The sequence below is a fragment of the Triturus cristatus genome, chromosome 4_2, assembly GCF_964204655.1.
Source record: "Triturus cristatus chromosome 4_2, aTriCri1.1, whole genome shotgun sequence".
Taxonomy (NCBI): Eukaryota; Metazoa; Chordata; class Amphibia; order Caudata; family Salamandridae; genus Triturus; species Triturus cristatus.
Window position 1 is genome coordinate 36,826,110 of NC_140586.1, and position 15,766 is coordinate 36,841,875.

Consider the following 15,766-nt stretch of genomic DNA (forward strand, 5'->3'; position numbering starts at 1 on the left):
TGTCAAGAGGTGGACCCCTTTGTGCTTCACCCTGATTCTGAGGAGTTCCAGTGGACGTTACAGAATTACGCACCCATGATATTTACTCCTCCTGGTCTGGGTGACTCAGAGAGATGGCATCTTTGGACGATGTGCTTCAAGCACTGTTGTTGGTCCAACAAGAATTAGCTACATCAAGAGCAGAAACTGCTGTTCTTAAAGATAAGGTAGATAGACTGACTAGAAACCCTTTTGACGCACCAACGTCAACATCACAGATTCAGGTGAATGTTTCTCCTCCTGTTCCCTTGGCTAGTCCCGAGAGGTATTCTGGGGACCCCCAGAACATACAAACCTTTTTAACTCAGATCATGTTGCACTTTTTCTGCAAGCCGGTTTCCTTCCCTAGCAACCACTCGAGAGTGGCTTTTTGCCATTTCTTGTCTAACAGGGGACGCAGCTAACTGGGCCGTACCTTTGGTTAAACATAATGATCCTTTGCTCTCTGATTGGAGCGCCTTTTGTAGAGAATTCAAAAGGGTTTTCGACAGTCGTGCTACTACGTTTAGCGCTGACAGGGAGCTGTTGGAATTAAGGCAGGGAAAAATTGATTTGATTACCTATCTAACTTCGTTTAATGAACTGATAGCGGAAACCGCTTGGCCTGAGGAGAAGAGAATGTCGTTATACTATCAGGGCCTAAGAGATGACATGAAGGATGTGTTAGCCCAATCGATCCACAACCCACCACGTATACCGATTTTATGAATCTCACATTACGTTTGGATCATCGGTTGGCCGAAAGGGGAGGGGAACGTAGAAGAGGTGAGAGAGTATACACACACTTAGAGAAGGACATTAGGCCAGCATTAGCCCCTAATGAACAAGGACACAAACCCATGGATGTGGGAGCTATCAGAGCACTATTGACTTAAGCAGAGAGAGAGAGTCGCCAAGCACAAGGCCTCTGCATGTATTGTGGGAAGAGAGGCCATTTTGTGAGAGAATGGCCACATAAACCCAAGAAAAAGAGTCCCTTTTATGCTAGCAAAAAGGTAGCGGTTATGACAGTTCATACTACAAGTGATGGGGCCACACTAGAGACCGATTTGGCTATAGAAACACCTCTGTATTTGGGACTAAAACTGCCTTCATTGGCTATCACTGAGCTAAAAAGCACGGAATCACACATAGTGCTAGCCATGATCCTTTCAATGGGTCTCCAAGCACATCATGTATGGGTGATGATTGATTCTGGAGCCACAGGGAATTTTATTGATTGTGGGTTAGTACAAAGGTTAGGCTTACAAAGCGTACCCAGGGAGACACCTGAAAAAGTATTGGCTGTGGATGGTACGCCACTGAAATCAGGTCCTATCACGGAACATACAGAGGAAGTAGGTTTGACTCTGAAAGGAGATCAACAGGACCATGTCGAAGACCTAACCTTGAATATCATTGAGGCACCCCAGTATGAGGCCATCCTGGGCATGCCGTGGTTATGGCAACACAATCCCACTATCAATTGGAAAGCCAAAACAGTGGTTTTTCAGTCAGAGGAGTGTAGATTACATTGCATGTGGGCCTCTTGCCCCCACACCTTAGCACTTACACAGGTATTCCAAATTGCTACAGCTGCAGAGAAAGAGACGGTGCTTCCCTCTGCGTATGCATTATACAGGGAGGTGTTTTGTGAGGCCAAAGCAGAAATTCTACCCCCTCACCGCAACTATGATTGTCGAATAGATCTGATTGAGGGAGCCACCATCCCATCATGTAGAGTATATGCCTTGTCTGAGCCTGAGACTAAGCATCTACGAGAATACTTAGATCATTACGTGGACATAGGCTTCATAAGACCCTCTTTCTCACCAGCAGCCTCTCCACTTTTCTTCATAGCAAAAGCTAATGGAGATTTCAGAACGTGCATCGATTATCGAATGTTAAATAAAAACACGGTGAGGAACCGATACCCTCTTCCACTCATCCTGATGTTGTTGGATCAGGTGAGAGAGGCCAATATTTACACCAGACTTTACCTCAGAGGAGTTTACCATCTGGTTCGGATATGCGAAGGAACTGCGTGGAAGACGGCTTTTAAAACACGTTACGGGTTGTTTGAGTACCTGGTCATGCCCTTTGGGCTATGTAACGCCCCTGCGGCGTTTCAATTTTTTAACAACGTGCTCAAAGAGTACGCAGACAGATTCGTGGTCGTTTATATTGATGACATACCGATCTATTCCCCAATCAGGAACTACACGTGAAGCATGATGCTCTGATACTCCAGAAGCTGCAAGAGCATAGTTTGTTTTGCAAATTGAGTAAATGTGAGTTTAACGTACAAGAGGTCGAATTCCTGGGTGTTATGTTGAGTCCTACAGGTTTAAGTATGGCTGAGAGAAAAGTAAAGGCTGTTCAGAAGTGGCCTGTTCCCAAGAGTGTGAGAGATGTGCAATGTTTTCTAGGTTTCTCCAATTATTATCAGAGATTCATTTCTCACTTTTCCCAGTTGGTCTCTCCTATAACATGTCTATTGAGAAAGGGAGTGCCTTTTCTTTGGAACATAGAGGCCATGGAAGCCTTCACATATCTAAAAAAGGCTTTCTATACCGCACCTATACTAAAATCACCCTCACACAGAGATCCCGTTAATAGGGGAGGCGGATGCATCGGATATAGCGGTTGGGGCTGTGTTGTCACAACGTGATAAATACACGGGACAGTTACATCCAGTTGCCTTTTTTGTCCCAGAAACTTAATGCATCAGAAATCAACTATACTGTGGCTGAAAAGGAGCTATTGGCGATAAAAAAAGGCTTTCCAAGAGTGGAGACACTATCTGTGGGGGGCACTTCATCCAAGCACAGTTTACACCGACCACAGAAACCTTCAGTACATGAAGACAGCTAGACAACTCACTCAAAGACAGATGCGGTGGATGTTGTTCTTCACAGAATATGACTTTCTGGTTACATTTCGCCCTGGGTCGGAAAACAGAAAAGCAGACTCGTTGTCTCGGCAACAAGATGTTACTAAGTCACGGCAGGGAATCACGGATGCGATTGTCAGTCCCGATAGAGTGTTGTGCACCATAACATTCGAGCATTTTCCGGAAAATGTCACAAAACATCACTCCCTTGCTCAGTGGCAGGAATGGGCGGAGCAAAGTACTCACTAACCACTCAAACATGGATTACCGTTGTACAAAAACAAATCGTACTTACCGTCACAAGAACTCAGGTTGAAAGCTTCTAATTGGTGTCAAGATGCAGTGCTTGCTGGCCACCCAGGTCAGACTAAAACCTTGCATCTGGTCGAGCAACACTTTTGGTGGGAACGGTTGACAAAAGATGTAACTCAATGGGTATCTCAATGTGAGATATGTGCTTGTGCAAAAGGAGAGCAATCGAAGGCTAAGGGTAAACTAATGCCAATGCCCACACCATCACAACCCTGGCAAACTATTAGCATGAATTTCGTTCTAGGACTGCCATTAGATCAAGGATACAACGCCATTCTGGTTGTAGACAACAGCCTCACGAAAATGGGACATTTTATTCCTTGCAAAAACTTACCCACAGCAGGACAAACCGCCCAGCTGCTACTTTCACACGTGGTTCGATTACACGGTCTCCCGAGAGTCATCGTGTCTGACAGAGGGCCTCAGTTCATTGCTAGGTTCTGGCATATGTGGTGTAAGGCTCTTCAAGTGGAGGTAGCTCTGTCCACGAGCTTTCACCCGCAAACCGACGGACAAACAGAACGGTTAAACCATACTCTCAAGAAGTATCTGCGGTGTTATTCCAAAGAAGCAACCGACTCTTGGGTGTCTCTGTTGTGGCTAGCTGAACTGTCCTATAACAATGCCTGGGATAGTTCCATAAAGGAAACACCGTTCAGAGCCAACACAGGATTTCATGCTAAAACCCTGCCTCTGTCTGTTCCCAGTGATATAATCAATCAGCCCACAGGTATGTCTCAAATGAGAAATCTACAAGTCATGCATAGAAAGGTGCAGTCCAACCTGAACTGTGGAAGTGTGTCTTTTAGCAGACACACTGGTGCAGGATCACCCTTGGTCCACAAGTTCAAACAAGTAAGGAAAATCGACACTGGAGTGAAGTAAAAATCAGATCATTTATTATCACTCATGAGCTGGGGCCTCGTCCAACAAGCACCAAGAGATACTCAAGGAGGAAGCACACCGATCAATGATTTCATGGGTTTTTATAGAAAAGGATCACAAACAGGGGACGCCCCATGGTAAATAGAGCTTTGAGAAAAACACACAAATGAGGTAATGGTGAAAATGGACTGCCTTGGTGTTTTGAGCAATCTTCGCGTCTTGAGGCTGCACAACAAGCTATGTTATTTGTGTAAACTTTATTCAGGACTTAACAATTGTCTGGAAACTCTGAGCAGACGCCAGCTGTTCTTTTGCGCTGACTCTGCATGTATACACAGCCTGCAATACCCCAATCTAGATTCTTTACAAATGTATGTGCAGGTGAGGTGCCAAGGACAGAGCCGGGGCTAGAAAGGAGGGCAGGGGTGAAATGGGTGACGCATAGCTCAACTCAAAAACAAGAAGGATCGGATTTTATATTTCAGCAGAACTGTGCCAAAAAGTCCTACAAGAAATGGGAGGATCAACACCGCCAAGAGGGACCCAGTTATCGGCCAGGGAATTGTGTGTGGCTCTCTACTAAGAACATTAGTTTTAGAGTACGCAGTATATTCCACCGGAGGTTCATAGGCCCTTATACAATTCTACGCAAAGTCAAGCCTGTGGCGTATAAGTTAAAACTGCCTGCTTCTTTACGAATCCATCCAGTATTCCACTGTAGTCTGCTGAAACCAGCGGTGAGTGCCATACGTAGAGCGGTGCCTCCAGTGATCACAGATGGACAGCTGGAATCCGAAGTGCGACGCATCTTGGATTCCAAATACCGGAGGGGAAGGCTGTGGTACCTCCTTTCCTGGAAAGGATATCCTCCGGAAGACGATTCCTGGGAACCGTGTGATAACGTACATGCTCCCCTTGCTATTCGGCTCTTCCACACATGCAATCCCAGCAAACCTGGATCTAGGAGGCGCATGGAAAGTGGGCGTACTGTCAGGCTCTGATCGTGTGCGCCTGCATTGCTCGCGTAATTGGAGGAAAAATGACTCAAACTACATCTCCCAGAAGGCCGTCCTTCTGGGAGTGGCCAAAAACGCTTATCTGCCAGGAAGCGCACATAGCAGGTGTGTGTAATTCTACTTGCTGTTGGAGATCGTCGAGTTGTGCGGCTGAATTGCTCGTCGAGTCTCCCTTTTGTTCTGTGTCTGTAATCGGACTTCCCTGCCTCGCGAAGTCCGCTCAGGTCGGACGCCTTACTTCGGTCCGAGACTTCACACGGAGGTGTCTTTGTTCACAGACGGCTGTCTGCGCGTTTCCCCGCTGAGTAATCCATAGGGGATTATTTTGTTGCGTGGAAGCGGCGAGGAGGCTGGAGACTGGGGACTAAGATAGGTAGCTATCCTAACAGGGTGAGAGACGTATCTTGTCTGGTTATAAAAGGAACACAGCGCCTACTTGGTCTTTGTTTACAGGTACTAGTTATTATTATTAGTGAGACCTATTGAGAGTAGTCAGTGTTATGGAACTGTATTAATCCTGTGTTCTCTGTTTACAGGTATCCCATTCCCCGCTGTTCCTACCTTAATTCCTATCCCTCGCTTGATCGCCTCAATACTGTGTGTGTGTTATATCAGAGTTGGGGATGTCAAGAGGTGGACCCCTTTGTGCTTCACCCTGATTCTGAGGAGTTCCAGTGGATGTTACAGTTTCTGTATTCAGGTGACTGCGAGCCGCATCCAAAGAAAAGGGTCGTGCACACCATTAAAGTGAACAAATGTTTTTTTTTTTTTGGGTAAAAGCGCCCTATGACTTGCTTTCACTTTAATGGTGGCCACGCCCCTTTCTTTAGACGCGGCTCGCTGTAAGTTGAATACGCCGAGCAGCGTCTAAAGAAAGGGGTGCAGCCACTAAGAAAGTGGTCTCACATGTTCAAGAGTTTGAGCTATTGGCATTAGAAGTGACAATGCCTTTTATATATGTGTTGGTTTTGAAAACACATAAATAAAAGGCATTGTCATTTAAAATGCCAATAGCTTAAACTCTCGCAAATGCAAGACCTATTGCACTGCAAATGCTTGTTTCATTTAGTCTGCAAGAAATGGATATTGCAACAGCAATTAGTTGATTTTTAAAAAGTGCAATGATTTTTTTTTTATGTTGTTTTAAATCTTTTTATTATTGTTTTTGTATGGTCAGTTTTCTTTCAACTACCTCATGAATGTATCTCTGCGTGTTTTTGGTTCGGCGGTGCATCATTTCAGAATGCCCTTCTACAAATTCAAACAGGTGCTAGCAATATAAGTTGAGTTCTTTTGTTTGCCTTGTTCACCAGGAAGATTGTGGATTCATGACAGAGGGCGCTTTTCTATTCCACTAAAAGAGGTCATAAAGTCGGTGTTACTTTTGTAGGCTCGAAGGTGGAGGATTCTCCCAGAATTCTTGGGTGTGATGCATGTGTGTCAGTTTGTGAGTTGTGCTAATCCCTTACCTACCAGGCTCTGGATCTCCGTGTTCTCTCCAGCCTCCCTGGCAGTTTGATGCAATTAGTCATTGCCTCCACTTTCTTTTGTTACTGCATTTACATAAAATACTTCAAGCACTAGTGCGGTCACCAAGTCCTTTGCTACTTTGTCAGTAATTGGTTGCAGACCAAAGCATGCATGATCGGCTGGGACAGTGTAGGGCTGAAGAGTGGTCTAGGAGGAAGGTGTATGAAGTACCTAGAAGTGCTTGGAGTCAGGCAAACGTGAAGGATGTGCATGAGCATGGAGTGGGAGGAAGATACAAGACTTACACCCATATTAGGTAAAGGTAGGTATTGCACTAGTTACGTGCCTGTTGTTGAAGCACCATTTCTCCAAACATATAGATACTCCAGGATTACAAGAGTACGAGAAGCTCTAATAAAGAGGACAAGGTATGGTCTTAAGACAGCTATGCAGCTAGAGATGAGCATGTCGTAGAACCATTGGCCGGACTAAGTCCCAACCCTTTGTAGATTTACACTAAATTCACATTGCAGTGACAAGTGTCAATTTGAGATAGTTTGAATTAATTGATGGGGATGATATCTTATGTCTCCCATATAATCAGATCTCAGGTGCATTTCAGATTTTTAAAATACTTCACAAGAGATGGATTTGGTACTTACAGTGAAGAAAATCCGTTGTCTTCATGATTGATTCTTGTTATATCACATGACACACGCCATGGACCAGCTAAGAGGAATTTGTAGATTTCACACTTTGTTGGTTCATATTTACAGTGAATGCTGACAATTTAAAATACTTGCAGGAAAGGTATTGCTTTGTCTTATGTTTTTGGGTGCCTTACACTAGGCCTACTCAGGATGTAAGAGTTATTTTATGACAGAAGAAGTCAACTCCTTGCCAGAAAATTTATGAGAAATGGAGTTGTACTGCTCGATTTTCCCGGCCCTATTGTGTTGACGGGTGATTAGTATGACTTCAGTCTCTTACCATCCAAGTCTAAGGGTTAGAGTAGTGAATGGAGCCTATTTACTAGGCACTTCGACATGATCCTGTGTTCTTCCCCATAGATCAGGGCTTGCACACATATCCTAGGGGATAGATTCGTTAGTATTAGGGATAACCTGTCCTGTAGTGAGGGTATTTCATGGAGCCGTGCTGAATTCAGGCCTGGTAGGCCTCAAACGGGAGAGACTCCATCTTTCTTTCTGCTCCGGCAGCTTGAGATGCTTCTAGGTTAAGGGTGATGTTTTAGTTATGAGGTGTTATTCGCTTGGAGAGAACCGGTTCAGGCCAGCCCTTATCGAAGGATTGTATTTTTCTTCATGCCGAAGACACTACATCAGGCCGGCCGGCTGGGAACGTGTCCTTGGTACGGGGAGGTACAAGAATTTGGTGGGCGGCAGGTTACGGGCCGGAATTTTCCATGAGGAAATGCACCTCTATATTAGTGAAAGTCTGAGGCAGATACGGTGCACTTACTTCAGCCGTTAGCAGTAAAGCTACTACTTATTCCAGGGAAGACAGATGACAACCTTGAAGGCGGAGAAAAACCGAGAGACAGATACTCTTCTAGCAGAATAGCCAGAGAGGAGAGAGTAGCCGATGAGGAAGAGGTCCCAGTGACTCGGAGAAGGGAGAAGGGAACAGATCCGTGACTGCGGAGGTGTGACTTCCAGGCGAGCCGAGGCACAGACGAGAAGGGAACCTAGATGACCATTGAGTGCAGGCTACGCACGACTAAGGTGATGTCGACCCCTTTCTTATTAGAGTGTACAACCTAATCTTTCACTTTTCCTTGCAGGTTATGTGTTACATAGTAATGTTATGTGATTGCGTATGTAATGAGTAATAAAGTACCCAGCTTGTAGTGAATCAACATGTGCTGCGTGTTCTTGTATAAGAGGGTAGCCTATTCTTCTAGTCAGCTGTGACTTGACATGAACAGATGTTAACCCTGATCAGGTAGGTGGTAACTGAATAAGGGAGAGAGGAGCCCCTCGAACCAGAGAACAGGTTGTGCTCAAACTGGCAGTTCTTGTGTGATCTGATAAATAGTAAAACTGATTCCCTTGTTGTATGTTATGGTAATCATAGGATGAACTTGTACTGAGGCTGCCGTCTGGGCAGGAAGTCCTGGGTCCGTCTGGGACCGCGAGGCTGAGGCTGCCGCCTGGGTAGGAAGTCCTGGGTCCGTCTGGGACCGCGAGGCTGAGGCTGCCGTCTGGGTAGGAAGTCCTGGGTCCGTCTGGGACCGCGAGGCTGAGGCTGCCGTCTGGGTAGGAAGTCCTGGGTCCGTCTGGGACCGCGAGGCTGAGGCTGCCGTCTGGGTAGGAAGTCCTGGGTCCGTCTGGGACCGCGAGGCTGCCGTCTGGGTAGGAAGTCCTGGGTCCGTTTGGGACCGCGAGGCTGAGGCTGCCGTCTGGGTAGGAAGTCCTGGGTCCGTCTGGGACCGCGAGGCTGAGGCTGCCGTCTGGGTAGGAAGTCCTGGGTCCGTCTGGGACCGCGAGGCTGAGGCTGCCGTTTGGGTAGGAAGTCCTGGGTCCGTCTGGGATCGCGAGGCCGCCACTTGTATTATAAGAGGTCTAGATATATATATATATATATATATATATATATATATATATAGTAGGAATTCCCTGTCCTTAGGTGGTATATATCTGTGGTTACTTGTTGTGAATAGGCCCTAGGGAGAGGGTAACATTCTGGCTGGGTTAGAGAGACTCTGATGAGCGGGTTCTATCTGATCCGAAAACCCAAGCAGAACATTTGGCGTCACGAACCTTTTTCGAAACCTGTGTGCGTCGTGTTGTCTCGTGTTTGCTTTCGGCGTGTGCGTGGTTTTGTTTGTATATTATTTGTGGTATAATTGTGTGTATAGTTTTTCTTCTTCTTTCTTTTCTTTTTCTTTCATTTCTTCTTTCTTTTTCACGATGTTTTCTAGAAAGTCAAAATCTACTTTTAAGTTGCCCGTTGATATTCCCGGATGGGATTCAACGCCTTATGAAGCCTTAGCCCGTGAGTGGGCTGATTCTACTGGTTTGAGTGAGAATTGGAATTCTTCTTTGGAGCTGGCGGAGCCGGCTAATGTGATTACTTGTTTACAGAAGGCACCCATCTCGAAGGGTGAGGAGATTCCCATTTTGGGGCGCAGAGGTTGGATTGTTCTGTCTGCGTACAGGATTCTGCATGAGAGGTTGTTGAAGCTACAGATATCTCTTAAGGATGTGGAAGCGCACTTTGTTGAGATTCAGAATTCTCATACTTTGTTGCGGTGTCAAAATAAGTTGCTTGCTGACAAACTTGAGACGTACCAAACTATTGCCGAGAGGGCGGCTGTGCGAATTGCTCGTTATAAATACAAGAATCGGCGTGGTCGGGTTTCGACGCGAAAGGTGCGTCTGGTCGTGGCGAAAGCCGGACTGGATTGGAATCCTGATGAATGGGATGGTAATATCTGGAACTCGAGTGATTCTTGTTCCTCGGGTGAGGAGTCTGTCAAGCGCGAGTCCTCTCGCTCCCGCCATGATTGTAAGCCTGCTTCTCGCACCTCTGATGGTGCACCCCGTGATTGCGCTCGTTCTTCGAGTGGGGTCGATGCTCCTTCCACTGATTGTTCCTCTACGTGTACTGGTCGAGCTCCTTGTGATGCTCATCCCGCGGTCTCGGCGCATCCAGTTTTTCGTCGGAAGTTGCAGCAGTCTCCCGCTGCTCCGCAGGGTGTTTCTTTAGACTCTTTAGAGGACTTTACTCAACAAGAAATTAGTGATATTTTGCAGCGATTTCGGCAGCGAGCTGGTGAGACCTTGCTCACATGGATGGTGCGCCTTTATGAACTGGGCGCTGCTGGCATTATGTTAGATAATGGCGATTGTTTGAAGTTTTGTTCCTTGAGTTCGGATTCTACTGTACAGGATCATTTTCGTAACTATAATGGTGGTGGTCAAATTTCTTTACTTCAATTGGCGACTGAGGGTTGTAATCAGAAGTATCCTACTGAGTCTGATTGGCCTGTGAATGACAAACCGTGGTATACTTTGCGCGACGCTGCACAACGTCTCAAAGAGGAGGTGATGAAAACGGCAATTTTTCTGGGTACTGCTGACAGGTTGCTTGATGGTTTGTTGACATCTTCTGTGCGGAATCGTATCATTCGTTCTTCCCCTGTTGCCTATAAGCAGGTCATGATGACTTTATTGATTAATCAGACTGGTAACGTGTTATCTACGGTACTGGAATCGGTACGCCAACTCGGTGAGTTGGGTGAGTGGTTTAAACCTGAACGTCAGTCCCGGCCTGACACTCGTACTCCTGGTGACAATAAACTTACTAGACGTGATATCTTTTCTGGTCTTCTGGCCGATGGTGTGCGGAGGGAGGACATTGACGGTGAGACTACTGCTCGTTTGTGGGAGTTGTTTCGCAAACGTGGCTTGGATCGGAAGGAGGGTGCCCGGCGTGTTCGGACGACTGAGTGTGATCGTGGTGGTTCTGACGGTAGCGGTGATGACGACCGCCGTGGGCGCTCTGTTCGTCGTGATGATCGACGTTATGTACGTGATATGTCCCCCCGTCGTGAGAGAGACAGAGAGAGAGAAGAGGAAAGAGAGAGGGGGAAAAATGATTATGTTTACAGCAGACGTAGAGATGATAGGGATCAATCCCCTGAGTTGAGGAGGAGAGAGGATCGTCATAGTTTGGCCGATCGAAACCAGCAGTGCAATGCAGAAGACACGAATCCATTTCGTACTGGGAATGGATATGAACAGGAGGTACCGATACCTAAGAAACGTGAGAGTCTTTATCCTGATTTATCCTGGTACACAGAATGCAGTAAGCATGACTAGGAAATAGGTCAAGCTCCAGTACACAGATGGGCTCACAGAGATAATAGACCCTATGTAGATATTGATATTTATTGGAGACATCGTAATATCCAAAGGGCCCGAGCATTGGTAGATACAGGAGCGGAGGCCACTCTTATTCATGGAAAATCAAAGAAGTTTACAGGTCAGCCTTTTACAATTACCGGATTGGGTGGAAAGGAAACTCCTGCCGTTCAAACTTTACTTGAAATGAGAATAGGTAGAATCCCTAGAAAAGAATACTCTGTACTAGTGGTGCCACTCTTGGAATTCATAATTGGAATTGATATTTTGAAAGGAATGACTTTGCATTTAGATGATGGATGTTACCAATTTGGAACTACGCATTATATATCGTCCAGGCCTATACGGGTCGGTCGTTTACGAATGCCCCCCATAAAAGTTCCTCAGGCGACAAAAGTGGTTTGTCAGAAGCAGTATCGTATTCCAGGTGGTCATGAGGAGATTAGTACCACTATTCAGGAGTTGGTGGATGCAGGTGTTATAGCCCCAGTTACTTCTGCTTGGAATAATCCTGTTTGGCCTGTACGTAAGAGTGATAATTCTTGGCGTATGACTGTTGATTATCGAGAATTGAACAAACACACACCCTCTTTGACCGTTGCAGTACCGGATGTCATTACTCTAATTGAAAGAATCCAAAAACATCCAGGTACATGGTATGCGTCCATTGATATTGCTAATGCTTTCTTTTCGATTCCGATTGCCCCTGAGTGTCAGGAACAGTTCAGTTTTACGTGGAATGGGCGTCAGATGACGTTTAGAAGTCTTCCTCAGGGCTATGTGCATAGTCCTACGATATGTCACCGGCTGGTGGCTGAGCATTTGGCTGAGGTACCGGTTCATCCACAAATTCAGATGTGTCATTATATTGATGATGTTTTGATCCAAGGCGAAACACAAGAGGAAGTTCAGAACCAATTGGACAGAGTCATTGAGTGCCTGCGTGAGAAAGGTTGGGAAATCAATCCGGATAAATTACAAGGCCCGTCCCAGGCTGTAAAATTTTTGGGTATTAATTGGCATGAAGGGCACCGTGAAGTGATCCCTCAGGTTAAACAGAAAATCCTTGATTTTGCAGTTCCGAGGAATAGGAAAGAAGCCCAAAGCTTCATTGGTTTGTTTGGTTTTTCGCGTCAGCATATTCCTCATTTGAGTCAAATATTGGCCCCCTTGTACCGTGTCACTCGTAAAAAGAATGCATTTGAATGGGATAAACCACAGCAAGATGCGTTCAACCTAGCAAAAGAGGCAATTCAGCATGCTTTGGATTTATGGCCCGTACGTGATGGTGAGGTGGATTTGAATGTGTCTGTACAGGGCCTTTATGCGAATTGGAGTTTGTGGCAGAAGCAAGGCAGGAGTAGAGTGCCGTTGGGTTTCTGGACCAAAAAGTTACCTGATGCTGGTGAGCGTTATACACCTTTTGAGAAACAGTTACTTGCATGTTATTGGACTCTGGTGGATACCGAGCAACTGACTTTGGGACATGATATAGTTTTGCGACCTGAAATTCCTATCATGCAGTGGGTTATGAGTTTGCCGAAAACTCACCGAATTGGACATGCTCAAGAGGCGAGTGTGATTAAATGGAAATGGTATATACAAGACAGGGCACGTGTGGGACAAAAAGGAGTTGCATCTTTACATGAGCAGGTGGCGCGAGCGCCATCGACTGAGACTGAGAGTGAATGTTCCGTACCTTTAGTACAGGAGTCTCCTGTCAAGTGGGGTAGACCTTTTGATGATTTGTCCGCAGAGGACAGAAACCATGTCTGGTTTACGGATGGTTCAGCAAGGTTCATAGGGACGAAACGGCACTGGAAAGCGGTGTCCTATAATCCGATCACACAAAAACTGCTGAGCACAACTGGTGAAGGTAAGAGCAGTCAATTTGCTGAACTTTATGCTGTTTATCAAGTTCTGAAACAAGAGTTACCTGGCACATGTCATATTTTCACCGATTCTTGGTCTACTGCCAATGGACTGGCAGTTTGGTTACCGACTTGGCATTCCCATAATTGGAAATTGCATTCAAAAGAATTGTGGGGAAAAGAATTATGGCAGGAGATTTGGGAGATGCTCCCACAGAGTACTGTTACAATCTTCCATGTGGATGCTCACACCCCGATAGATTCTCTTGACAAATTTTTTCATAACATTGCAGATGAGAAATCTAAAATTGCTGAGGCAGTGGTGGACAGGCAAGATTCTGATATTGCGGGATTGGCGAAATGGGCCCACCAGAAGGCAGGACATTTTGGAGAGAAAGCCACTAGCAGGTGGGCTGCTGATCGAGGAATTTATATTCCCCTAGATTTAATCAAAAATGTTATTTTACATTGTCCCATTTGTCAGCATATCAGACAGCGCAAAGTGCCCCAAATTGTTAAAGGTCATTTACATCGCGGGAAACTGCCCGCTCAAATTTGGCAGATTGATTACATCGGTCCACTTCCCATGAGTAGGAATTGTCAATATGTTTGCACTATTGTTGATACATACAGTGGCCTGTTGGTAGCCCTTCCCTGTAAGCAATCTACCCAATTGAATACCATTAAAACATTGGAATTGATTATGATGTATTATGGTGTGCCATTCCAAATTCAATCTGATAATGCATCCCATTTTCGTGGAAGATTGGTACAGGAATTCTGTGTGGAAAACAATATTGACTGGGTATTTCATATCCCATACTATCCGCAGGCCTCGGGTCTTGTGGAGAGATTGAATGGTCTGCTGAAGGAGCAACTGCGTAAATTGACAGATGACAAGTATAAGAATTGGCGAGACTTTTTGCCCCAAGCGCTATTAATTTTGAATAATCGTCCTTTTCTAAATGCTGAATCTCCACTTATGCGTTTGTTTCCTCCGAATGTTAATGCTCAGCCAAATGAAATCAGAGAGACTGTGATGTACTGGGAAATTACTCCCGGAGCTTTGGCTCCATGTAGAGCGACCCCAGGGTCGGCAGGTTTAGACTTGCATGCCATGGATGACACCGTTATAAAAGGTAAAGATCGGGTCATCATCGCGACCGGTGTTGGTGTTCATATACCACCCGGGAATTTTGGATTAATCGCCCCTAGATCGGGGCTGGCTGTAAAAGGCATTCAGGTGCTTGGAGGGATCATTGACAGTGATTATCAGGGAGAGATTAAGGTGCTCCTGCTGAATAGCAGTGAGGCTGACTTACTGATACATCAAACTGATCGAGTGGCTCAATTACTCATAATGCCTGTCTTCAGTGGTGGGATGGTAAAAGGCACTGCCCCAACTTTGCTAACTGTACGAGGCCAGAAAGGTTTTGGCTCCACAGATAACCCTGGGGCCAGGGTTTGGGTGCAGTCGCCTAAGAATCCCCCTGAACAAGCAGAGGTCATCGCCACCGGTCATGACAATACCATTTTAGTTATGAGACCAGGGAAAGATAGCTGGGAAGCGGTCCCGGCTGACAAATGTTACTTACGAGAATGAATAATGCCTGTATTTGATTCTCTTTCAGATCATTCTTTGGACTGTTGCTGCAGGATGTGTCGTCGTCGGACTATTTTCGGGTTGGTTCGACGAGAGAGGAGGGATCCCGTCAACCCGGGATGAGCTACGCACCCGAGTGTCGCGTTCCCTCGCTGCGTGGGATTCGTCATCGAACTTTTGGACCTTACTGGCGAAAAGGGTGACTGATGCCCCTCACTTCTGTTTGACGCCGATGAGATCTGTACACGACATCTTGGCGACCTGTCTGGTTGCTGTCCCTGCTTCGCTAGAAACTTTGACTCATATTTTCAACATTTCAAAGGCTCGCCCCAATGTTCTTCTGGGCGATTTTGCCACCCATGCGTATTGCCCCTTATGTACTGAACTACCAGACCAGATACCCCCCATCCAGTCCCAAATAGTTACCTATAATATCACACAAGGAGATTTGTGTTTTTTCCTTACGTGTAATCCTGGTGCAATTTCTGAATGTCTGCGTCTAAAATTGAAAGGTGCTACTTCCTTTACCCTTCATGAGCGAACTTTGTGCTTTCAAAGGACACCGAAAACATGTGCTTCTGTCCAGAACAATATGACTTGCAAGAGTTTGGTAGTTACCCCCAGTCATTATCGCACGATGTTACTACCTGCCGGATGGCTTTTCTCATGTGGTAATACTTCCTGGCCATATGTCCCTGCAAATATTTCTGGAGGCCCTTGTGCCATTACGAGACTCAGTTTACTGATGTTCTCGTCACATCCGAATGCCAATTCTCGTGTGATTCGAGATACAGTGATGTTACAGGAGG